The sequence below is a fragment of the Henckelia pumila genome, chromosome 2 (assembly GCF_033568475.1).
Source record: "Henckelia pumila isolate YLH828 chromosome 2, ASM3356847v2, whole genome shotgun sequence".
Taxonomy (NCBI): Eukaryota; Viridiplantae; Streptophyta; class Magnoliopsida; order Lamiales; family Gesneriaceae; genus Henckelia; species Henckelia pumila.
Window position 1 is genome coordinate 148,967,450 of NC_133121.1, and position 12,016 is coordinate 148,979,465.

Sequence of the window (12,016 nt, forward strand, 5' to 3'; positions counted from 1 at the left end):
CAAGTATTTGTTCACTCAGGCTGAGTTGAACATGAGACAACGTCGTTGGATGTATTTGTTGAAAGATTATGACTGTGAGATTAAATATTATCCAGGAGCTGCTAATCTCATCGCGGATGCTTTGAGTCATAAGGTGTGAGTATCAGCACTCCAGACTTGTCTTGTTTCCAGTGTAGTCCAGGATTGTTGTTCTTCTAGATATACCTTCAAGCACAAGAAAAGTATGAGGAGTATTCAGATGTTTGCAATTTCATCTAAGCCAGCCTTGTATTATCATATTCAAGATTTCTGGTGTGTCAACAAGTTAAGGCAAAACACCGACGACCTGGGGGATTGCTTCACAGTTTGCCTATTTCTAAGTGGAAATGGGAGTTTATCACGATGGACTTTGTGACCCATTTACCGGTATCCTCGAGGAATTGTGATGCTATCTGGGTTGTGGTGGATCGACTCACCAAGTTAACACATTTCATTCCGTATAACCGAGACTATAATTTTGATCAGATGGCTCGCTTGTACATTCAGAAGATTGTGCGATTCCATGGAGTACCTGTGAGCATTGTCAGTTATCAAGACCCCAGGTTTACTTCTAGATTTTGGGGGATTTTCTAGTATGCTTTGGGTACTACACTCAGTTTGAGTACTTCTCACCACCCAGAGACTGACAGACAGTCAGAGCGCACTATCTGTACTCTTGAGAATATGTTGCGAGATTGTGCTATGGATTTTGGTCCAGCTTGGCAAGATCAACTGTCGTGGATTGAATTTACGTGCAACAACAGTTATCATCGTAGTATTGGTATGGAACTATTCGAAGCGTTGTACGGACGACGATGTCGTACACCATTGTTCTGAGAATAAGTGGGGGAGCGACAGGCAGAGGGACCAGAATTAGTTCAACAGGATGCTGATATCATTGGGCAGATCAAGAAATGGATTAAGACTGCACATGATCAACAAGATAGTTACGCTAACATCAAGCGTAGGCCTTTGCAGTTTCAGGTCGGTGAGAAAGTGTTCATGAAAGTTTCATCTTTCCGCAGGATTTTGAGATTTGGTCTCAAAGGAAAGCAATCTCCAAAATTCGTTGGTCCTTTTGAGATTTTAGAAAGTGTTGGAGATTTAGATTACAGATTGGCTTTACCATCGTATCTGTCTAGTATCCATGATGTGTTCCATTTATCACTATTGCGACAGTATGTAGCAAATGAGTCTCACATATTGCAGCCGTCTGAGGTACAATTGGATACTGATCTGACCTATGTTGAGAGACTGTTGCGTGTTCTGGATCATAAGGAAAAGGTGTTGCGGAATAAGATAATTCCTCTTGTACTAGTTAAGTGGCAGCGCCGAGGCACAGAAGAAGCGACTTGGAAACTAGAGAGTCGTATGCGTTCGGAGCATCCTGAATTATTCTGATTTTACTTTGTGATTACATTTTGTACCTTGTAAAATAATCTTTGGTAATAAAGAATGCTTTTCCCAGTGTTCATTTTGCATACGTAAGATTTATTTCGAGGATGAAAATATCTTAAGTAGGGGAGAATGTAGTAACATGGTCCCATTTTACAAGATATTTTTAACCAAACATGTTAAGTTAATAAAACATGATTAAGAAATTTTTATATGACTAAAAGGACCAAGAAATCAGATCTAGAATGTCCAAAAATGGTTAATGGAATTATTTGGGCTCGGGTGGTTCGGAAGGTCCGAACTCAAGCCTTATGGGGATCGGATGGTCCGAAGAGATCGAAGCAAGCGAAGGAGTTTGGAAGCCACGGCACGTTCGAAACGTCCAAAGCACGATCGGAGCTTCCGATCGTAGTTAGGTCATGCACATTATCGACGTGTCAACTTGCTCGAACACGCAGGAGTTCGGTGCTTCCGAAGATGAGATCGGAGCTTCCGATCTTTGCATTTATGTAACATGAACTGCATGCGAGTTCGGAGCTTCCGAACTCTGTCTATAAATAGGGCATTCGGGAGCCCATTTTGACTTGACAATTCACACTTCAAATATCGTTTCTTGAGTAGTTTTAGGGGTCTTCCAGCCATCTTTGTCAAGGGGTGGGCCTTAGCAATGTGTCCGGGAGTCGAGGCGGATTTGTGCCCAAGTTCTGGGGAAATTGACATCAACGGGCTGACGACAGATGGAGGTATACTCGAGATCCTATAAATAGATTGAGAGTATCTATTAGCTTAGTTAAGACTTTTAGATATCGTTTAGTGATATAATAATCTGATGATTATAGGCTTGGACAATAGAGCTGGTGTAGCTTGCCTGATAGATTTAAGTTATGAAAGTATTGTTCGAGATATCCACACTGAGTGTGCATGTATTATGTGTTGAATTATTTATATGGAATTTTATCTGCATATTACTTGTCACGATATTATGTTTCATTCATTAGCAATATTGAGCTTATACCCTTGAGATAGTCGATAGTAGGGCGCTCACCCTACGTGTAGTGGATGGTTGGACACGTGGACTCGTGTCAGGTCACCGATATCCACATTGAGTATATGAGCCACCTCTTGGTGCGACGGCACAAAGTGCTATATACCTGGGCCCAAGTCAGTAAGCAGGATTTCTTGACCTAGTGTCTTGGTACCCATGCACTTGCATTCATGCTCATATGATATTTGTATACTCATACTCTCATGATGAGCATTTTATACTCACGCCCTAGAATTATTTTGGGCAACCTATTACATGGGGCAGGTCTCAGACTTGATGGAGCAGGAGGCTCAGGGAGACCGTTGTTTCGAGTTTGCAGCTGAGGTGGAGTTAGGTTTCAGTGTGGGCTCTTAGTATTTGGTTTGAGTTGTTGTTATTCAGTTATTCGATATGGTTGTATAATAATTTCATATTTCTTTCTCTTGGGTTGTTTAATCTATTTAGTTTCCACTGGTTATTTCTGTTTTTGTTTAATTAAGTTAATTGTTTGTTTAAGCTCTTGTTTAATAGGTGATCACAGTGTGGGTCACTACAGGCAGTGTTAAGTCCTTGCTGAATGGAGGTTGTACAAACAGTTGTATTACTCAAATCTTCTAGTGAATCCTTAAAATGGTAGGAAAGAGTGACATTGAAGTTTTCATCTTCGAACATCCATAAACAATTCAGGTGTTAATACATTTTCAGTCGACCCTTTATTAAGTGTTCAATCCATCTGCTGATATTTTTCACATACCTTTATTGATCAACTGACATCGACAGTCAAAGAAGAAACAAGCAGTTCGGTTGTAACCACGACTGAACCAAGTCATTAAATCGAAGAAATTGTTTTCACCCCCTTCTACATGTACTCACCGATCCTAACAATGACTGAGTACAACATATATTTTGCCGACCGAAGTCAACAAATGATCAAAGAACCGTGACTAAACCATGACTAAAAGTCATCCTCAACTAGTCAAGGATGCTAAAATGATCTTACCGCAACTAGAGTTAAGGGCGACTGACTGATGTGTTCATATTTTCCTATATTTATTAGAGTTAATTTGTATGATTAGGATAATTTGCATTGATTAGATTAATTTTATAGTTACTAATCATTATTTTCGGTTTGATATAGGAAAAAAAAGAGAAGAAGTTGAGCAAAAGAGCAGGAAATGAGTAGAAAAGATTAAAAAACAAAAGTATTGGCGCTCGAGCATTCAAATCTTACCTCTCGAGCACACAAAAGAAGAATTTTTTATGCAAAACAGAAGTATTCGCGCTTGAGTCGTCAAATATACCCGCTCGAGCGTGCCGCAATAAGTAAAATAGATTTTTTTAAAGGAAATAAAGATTGGAAGGACTCTAGGTTATTTTTATGAGATAAACGCACACGAAAATCATAAGAATATCACATAGAGAAGAGGCAGAAATCGTGGAACACATCTTTGGCAGATAGGTTTCTCTACTTTATTCTTAGATATTTTTGTTCATCAATTTTCTAGAGATTTCATGGCCCTTCGTGGCTGTGTTTTAATTATTAGTTGAGAAAGACGAATCCTTGAAGTTTTATTTTTATTGTGAGATTTTGATACGTTCATTGGTTTATTTTTTGATTGAATATCAAGAGTTGTTTGAGTATATTTATCATTCTTGTGTGTTTGATTATTAGCTTGACCACCTAGTAATTTTTTCATACAATCTAATGCTAAATTAGATATTAAATCCGTAATTATTTGATCTCTCTAATTTACGAAGCAACTATGATTAATAATTTCTGATTTTAAATTTATTAATGCGTAGGAACATCTCTTGACTAGATTAAATACAACCGCTTGTGTTTGTGTTATTTAGATTCATCAATCTCACTAGTTTGAATGTTACCTTGCATTTAAACTTTAATCGCTTGTATTTTGGTTGATTCATTGGTAAGAGTTAATAATATAACACTTGCTTCTATTTAACTTAAAATTAAGGTGAGATAGAAATTGGATTTTCAATGATGAATATTCAAATATGAATTGATTATTTTTAGAGAATCGATGATCGAGTGAATAAACTTCAAGGGCGTAGTCGACCGATATCAAGGCTTGTTTAATTGATTGTTAGTAATTTTAAATTTTAATCTTGCACGCTAGTTAATTTAAATTTTAGAATTAGTATTTATTTATTTTCTAAATTTTTAGAAGTTAATTAAACAAACAAAAATCCCCTTTTATTTATTTTTGGTATTTTTAATATATAGCACAATAAATTTCAATCCTCTTTGTGGGAACGATCCCTACTCTCGCTACTATATAATTATTTATTTGATTTGAGTGGGTTAATTTGGACGTGACACGACTAAGCGTTACCACTGACACTTATCAAGAATATTCAAGAGAGTAAGTATCAATCCCTAAACATTCCCGAAAGTATCAAATTCCTTCAGATTTGAATTTTAACTATTTTCGGAAAAGGACGATATTACAATGTAGACGCCGCAATAGTGCTAGTGGGCAGATTGTACTATATTTCAGAAATTGTTCCCTGAAGACTTACAACTCAAGGCAACCGATATTTATTGAGAGGAACAGATACTATTGTAAGTATTTTTATGACGATTGTAGATCAAAGCCTATAAATAAATTTGAAAATCAGTTGAAGAAGGCTCTCCAACTCTCATGCATTCTAAGATATCTGCAAATTCATCACTCAAGCTTTGAAAAGCACAAGTTTACAACTGAAAAAGCACACTCATTCAAGTTACATATCTGATCATTGGAGGATCAAATTGTGCTAAACTTTTCAATTTCACACTTTGTATTTGTAAAATAAATCGAGGACTGTGTATTGTATTTGAGTACTAGAAGTTTCAGTCAAAGGCATTGTTAAGTCCTTAATTGAATTGGGGTCTTGCAAATTTGTTGTAATACTCAAATCTTCTAGTGAATCTTTCCAAAAAGAAGAAGAGTGATGTAAGAGTCATTAATCTCCAAACATCCAGAAATGAATTCTATGTTATTTCCATTCCAGTAGATTTATTCATTTAGTGTTCAGTCTATCGATCGACCTTATTCCGCACATATTATTTGTTGGTTGATTGATATTGACATCCTTATCTCACCAAGCAGTTGTTGACCTCAAATAAGGAATCAAGTGAATATGAGGTGGAGGTGGAAAAGTCTGTAGATCATTCCGAGCAGACCAGATCACTTGAAGTTGTTATCATCTCTCATAAGAAGAAGGATGAGACTGTCAGGCCTAGGAATGTCAATAGTTAATTGATCACTCATGAATCTGAGTCCGATGAATCAGAATCAGATCAAATTTATTTGTCTAGAATCATTCCAACCTACCATCAAGTACATAGGACAAAAATATCTTGTCAGATAAAACATGTAGTGATTCATCGGATTCAACCTACACCAATTCCACAAGTTCCTATCTCTGAAGTTCGGTCTGGAATCACAGTTGAAGAATTTTATGTTGAAAGTATGAATTTTGGATTGAAGGAGTTCAGAAACAGAGAATCCAGTGAGAAAGTTCAGTTTGAGTTCTTGCCCATCATCCAGATAACAATGAATCAAGGTATGAAGACTATTGAGGATCAGATCGAAGAGAGAATGAAGTGTTTTGACAAATGGATATGTTGTAGAACCAAAGTGCGCTTCAGTGACTTTGAGACCTGGAATATGGTGAACAATTTGGCATCCTTAGATCAAAAGATATTGAAATGGGCAAAACCCAAATACATTTCTCAGACTCTAAAAAAAAAAAGAGTTCATAACAACCATGATGAAGGAGAGTGTGATAAGACAAGTGTTGGTACCCAAGAAAGCCAACTTCAATCCGCACAGTGCAACAACCTATGAAGGCTCTGGGGTTATAAGCCAACTGGAGATGGATGAACTTTCTCTAGCAATGATTTCCAAAACAATGAGAGAAAATATCAATCTGGCTCTCCAAATAGATTAACAAGCCCAAGAGTAGAGAAAGACTCCATCTACCAATCTAGACCAATTTGAGTATGACGATTCTTCAGTTCAAGCTAAGTTCCATACAGAACGATCCACAGAGCCATCTGGTACAAAGGATCTTGTTGATCAGTAAGAAGCTCAGACAGATGCCCAAGAAGAAAATCAAACTGACTCCATTTCAAAATATTCTACCTGAGGACATTAACACTGAGGATAAAGTTCCTCTGATTGAATCCTCAATATCCACCAAGGGCAAGAAGTGCATCAGTCCGAAGTACTTTACAGAGATCAGTAAGACCAATTGCTAGAGTTGCTCTTTACCTCCACTGCTGAAATGTTGAAATCCATTGAAGAAGTTGTTATACCTCCTGTCGGTCCGATCTCCTCCTAATCTGATAACATCATCACTCCTCCAGAAGACTCTATTCCACCAAATCAAATAGAAATATCTTCGCCAGATCAGAACAAGAACACAGAAGAACAGATAACTAACCCTGAGACACTCAAAAATACTTACGAAATAAAAGATCTTACTTTGGAATCTACAAATAAAGAGCCCCAAAGTGACAAAATGGTAACTATGGCAGTAGATGCATCTTAACAAATCCTTTGAGGACCACATTACTTACATCTGCTATGGGAAAGCTCATAGAGACTATCACAAGCTTCTAGACTGATAAAGTCTCCACTCCATCAGATGCAGAGAAATTCAAACACCATTTCTCTCTCACACTGAGAACTTTTCCTCCAAACTAAGTCTCTTGCAAAAGTCCCAGATGAGAATCACATTATATTTGACATGCAATATCAACAAATTCCAGATTGAGCTCTCACGTCAATTCCAGTCCATGACGTACACCTTTGGCACTCAACTAACCAAGATCATGGATTTCCTCCAACACTCCGGTGATGCCAAAAAAAGGGGAAAAAAAGGTTCTACCTCAGCCAAAAGGCCTATCTTACCTCCAAGAAGGCCAAGCAGCCAAGAAAATGGTGGAAGAGGACTGAGCTACTCATCTCATCATCCATAGAAGATAGGATTTGATCTTGATATTCTTCTAAATTATCAGTTTGCATTTTATTTATGGCAGTTAAATTTCTTAAAAAATCAGTTTGGAATAGTTAAACTTCAACTCTATATCAATGAAAAAATATATTTATTATACTTGGTTTTGACATCACCAAAAAGGGAAAAACTGATAAAGTATAATCTAAATTTTGGTGATGATGTTTTTAAAGCAATCTACTCAAACAAGATCAAAGTTTCCCTAAGCGGATCAGTTGGGAACTTAGAAACAAAACCAAGGACTTAACTGATGTTGTAGTAGCCCGACTCCTACTTGAGTTAATCTATCGCTTAAACATGATTAAGGGATACTAAATTGAACTTAAGGAGTCGGATTCAGAACGATCGAAAATAGTTTCTAAAACTTTGAATATTTGGGACAGAACGGATGTAGTGACCCAACCCGGATCCACTAACTAATCAGAGTTACGATAAAAGCGCATGCAATTAAAACTTAAAGCGTAAAGAGCGGATAATTAAAATACAACAAATCCAATCGGCAGAATACAACCGACGATAACAATCGTGTATAAATATTATTATACAACCAAAACGAAGGTTCGAGGTAAACAAATCCCTACCCTCTACAACCTCACACTCTCCAAAGCTCAATCCTGCTGAGAGCCGCCTGGACCATCCAGTCTCAAACCTGCCCCGCCACAAGGTACACCACGATACCCAAACACAGGGGCGTGAGCGACAACGCTCAATACGAAAGCAATGATACAAATACAGATATGCGCACACAATATGATTTAAAACTCAAGTGAAAACACTTGCTCATGGCGCCGAGAATATACAGTACCGGCTAGAGAGCTACTCCGCGGGGTACTCGTATACTCCATATCAGAGCTGAGCCAACCCCATGCTGACCCGAATCCAAAATAGGATACATGTCGCATATGGAAACTGTCATGCCTGACTTGAGTTCAATATGAGATCACTGTTCCCTATGGAGACTGTCAATGACTCACATCTCTCCGGATGCAGTCACACGTAAAATCATGTATGTGCTAAGATGGTAAAACATGCTAAAACATAATAAGACATATAGCACATACTCATACAACATACATGCAAATATATCATGCCGGCTATCTCGGTCAGTACTTATGTACCTCTAACACTGCTGGTCAAAACCTAGCTCCACTGGCCTATACTCCAAGCCTATAGTCCAGTCTACTGCTACTACAATGCAAATATTCATGCATCAACAATAAAGCTCTAAAAGCCTTAACTAAGCTAATGCATACTCCTAAATATTTTTACGATGCCAAAGCTATACCTGCGTCCTTCATTAGCCCTTTGCTGTAGATAGCTTCAAAACTAAGTCACAGCTCCGCGACAACGTCTAGATCACTAAGCCACTTCCGAATTTCCCGTAGGACGCCTAGATCTCCCTAGATCTAAGTCAAAAGGCTTAGGAATAGAGAGAGAAGAGAGGAATTGGGTGAGTCACAAATGAACCTCGGCTCCTATATTTATAGACGGCGTTCGGGCCGTCCAAACTCGGCTTCGGACCCTCCGAACTGGTTCGGATCCTCCAATCATGACTTCGGATCGTTCGAACACAATCGGATCGTCCGATCCTAACTTCGGGTCCTCCGAAATCCCATCAGTGACGTCAGCCATGACGTAACTTTGCTGACATAATTGATGACATAAGCCCTAACCCTGTTCGGGTCCTCCGATTCCACCGACGGAGCCTTCGATCCTGGTTCGGATCCTCCGACCCCCCTCTTTGGATCGTCCGAACTCCTCGGGCCTCCGATCCTGAATCCGATCACGTTCGGGTCCTTCGAACACCAGTTCGGAGCGTCCGAACCTCCCGAGCCATGCCCAATATTTTCGAGTATCCTGGATCTATTTCTGGAGTCTGTTAGTCCAACAGGACTTCCTTAATCATGTATTAACAATCAAGAACATGATCATGTGATTAATTACTCATTAATCACTAATTCGAGATGCGGGTTACTACATCGGAAGTTCCAAGCGTGTTTGGAAGCTAGCATTGCTGATCAGAAGCTACGAATAGTTTGGACGTTCCGAACATGAGATCGGTAGTTTCGATCGTGTGACAGTCGGACAGGGCATGAGCTTTGATTGGGTGATTGGACAAGAAGGAGTTTGGAAGCTCCGAACTAGGATCGGTAGTTCCTAACTACTGTCGGCAGTCGAGTGGTCAAATCGAAGACACGTGGTTGGAGGAGAACGATCAGAAGCACGATCAAAAGCTCCGAAGTGAGATCGAATCTCCGATCGCAAGATCAGAAGTTCCGAACTTGGTCTATATATAGGAGGCCAAGAGATCATTTTCAATTGTCAATTCCAACTTTTCCCCTATCGATTTCTACTAGATTTTAGGGCCTTTTGGGCGTTCTTTTGAAAGCCGGTCGATAGCGAGGCGCTACAGGGATTGTAGCGGAGTTTTGTCCAAGTTTTGGGGACATCACCATCAAAGGGCTGACTATGGAAGCAGGTATACTACTAGACTCAGATTAGTTTAAGTGAGTATCTATTAGTCTAGTTAAGACTTTTAGAGGATAAATAGTGATACAATGATTGTCTGTTTATAGGCTTGGACTAGAGGACTTGTATCGCTAGGTTGCTTACTTTGAGGTACGAACATACTATCCGAGATACCCTAGTTGAGTATGCATGTTCTATATTTGCATATTTTATGTGACATTGATTATATGTGCATGGATTATGTCACGGATATTATTTCTGCATGCATTACACATTGAGCCTATATTATTGTTATAACCAGTAGAGGGGTCGCTCAGCCCCGTTATATTGGTGGATGGATGTCATGGTTTTGGATCCGGTTATATCCACGGGATTTATGGTATGGGAGTGCCTCCTGATGCGACTGCCCAACGTACTATATATCATGGCGCCTTTGATTGAGCAGTGATTTCTAGATAGTTTTCTGGTACCCTTCATTTGAATTTGCATTAACATTCGTAGTACTTGTATACTCATGCTTTCGTAGTGAGCCTATTATGCTCACATCCTCGGTTTTGTTCTGGACACCCCATTCTATGGGGCAAGACTCAGGTTGGGCGGACCAAGTGATAGCGGTCGTTGAGCTGCAGCATGGTGGATTTGTACTGTACCAAGTTTCTATTTTTGGGATATTATTATTGTTATTCGATGGGGTTGTATAACAAGATTATTGGTATTTTGATTTGGATACCGGTTGTATTCTGTCGATGGTTTTTAGTTGTTTTAATTAAGTTTCCACTGGATTTCTGATTTATCACTTTTAAGTTGATTTGCATGCTTTAAGCTTTGATTAATTAGTGATTCCGAGTTGGGTCACTACAGATATATTGCATCAATGGTCTTAATAATTTATCTGAAAAAAGATTAATGTGGGATATAATGTTGACTCTGGCATTAGTTGCATTCAATGGCTCAGATTAGTCAAAGGGAGTCAAGATGTAATCCAATGGCTTAGATTAGCTCAGTTAGTTAAGGTAGTTAATTAGTTGAGTTAGTTTAAGTAGAACTTGATCTGGGGATTAATCTATAGAGAAAATACTAAAGATCTCGGTGCACTTCTCATATCTTTGATTGTCAAAACAGCTCATATCCTCGAAGAACATTGAGGGCTTTTCTTCTTGATAAAAGAGTGAAGATCGAAGGGTTCCTGATTGGAGCTGAAACTTCAGAGATTTTCGTTCCTTCTGTTCTTGTTTGTTCTTGCCATATTTCCTTGTTTTAGTTCGTGGCTTGACACTTATTGAAGAGGATTGTATTGAACTGATTTGGCTTGATTCCTAGTGAATTCATTTGGGAGTTTTCCAGATCCTTGGATGTAGGATTGATCTCAATCTAAACCAAATAAATTGCTGATTTCTTATCATTTTATTGTGTGTGTTCTTATTCTTCCATTGTTAGCTGGATATTGGTGAATCATTGATTGGTTGTGATTGCCGTGAGTTTTATATATATTGATCTCCTTGTGCTCTCAAATACAACAATTAAGATGATGAGAAATTTCTTATCAGATTATTATTTAAATCAGACCAAGTTTTTCTAAAGAAAAACTAGTATGGCCTTCCCGAATCAATCTTTGTTACCAGACTAGTTCAAGTGCCAGACCAGTTCAATCGTCTAGACTAGATCAATTTCTCATCAGAACGACTATCACTATCACTTCAAAATCAATCTAGGTTGTTGGAGAAAAGACAAAGAGAATAAATACGTTACTTCCATATCTGGATATATTCCAATTCCCTCATGCCTTCATTACATATCTGAAAAGAGGACAAAGACACGTGGCACATTCTGCTTTATTGTCGGTTATTTTTGGAACGATTGTGCACCGGTTAGATTTTATAACGTTGGACATTCTCTCCTATAAATACTCAAATATTACGCATTTGAAGACTCTCATGAATCTTTTAAATTATCAATATAAGCATAAAAGTGTTCTCAAGCCTTAATATCCTTTATTCAAGCAAATAACCGAATCAAACATTTAAGCTACTATCACTCATTCATTGCCCTATCAGATCAATCCAATGATCAATTTGTGATACATTC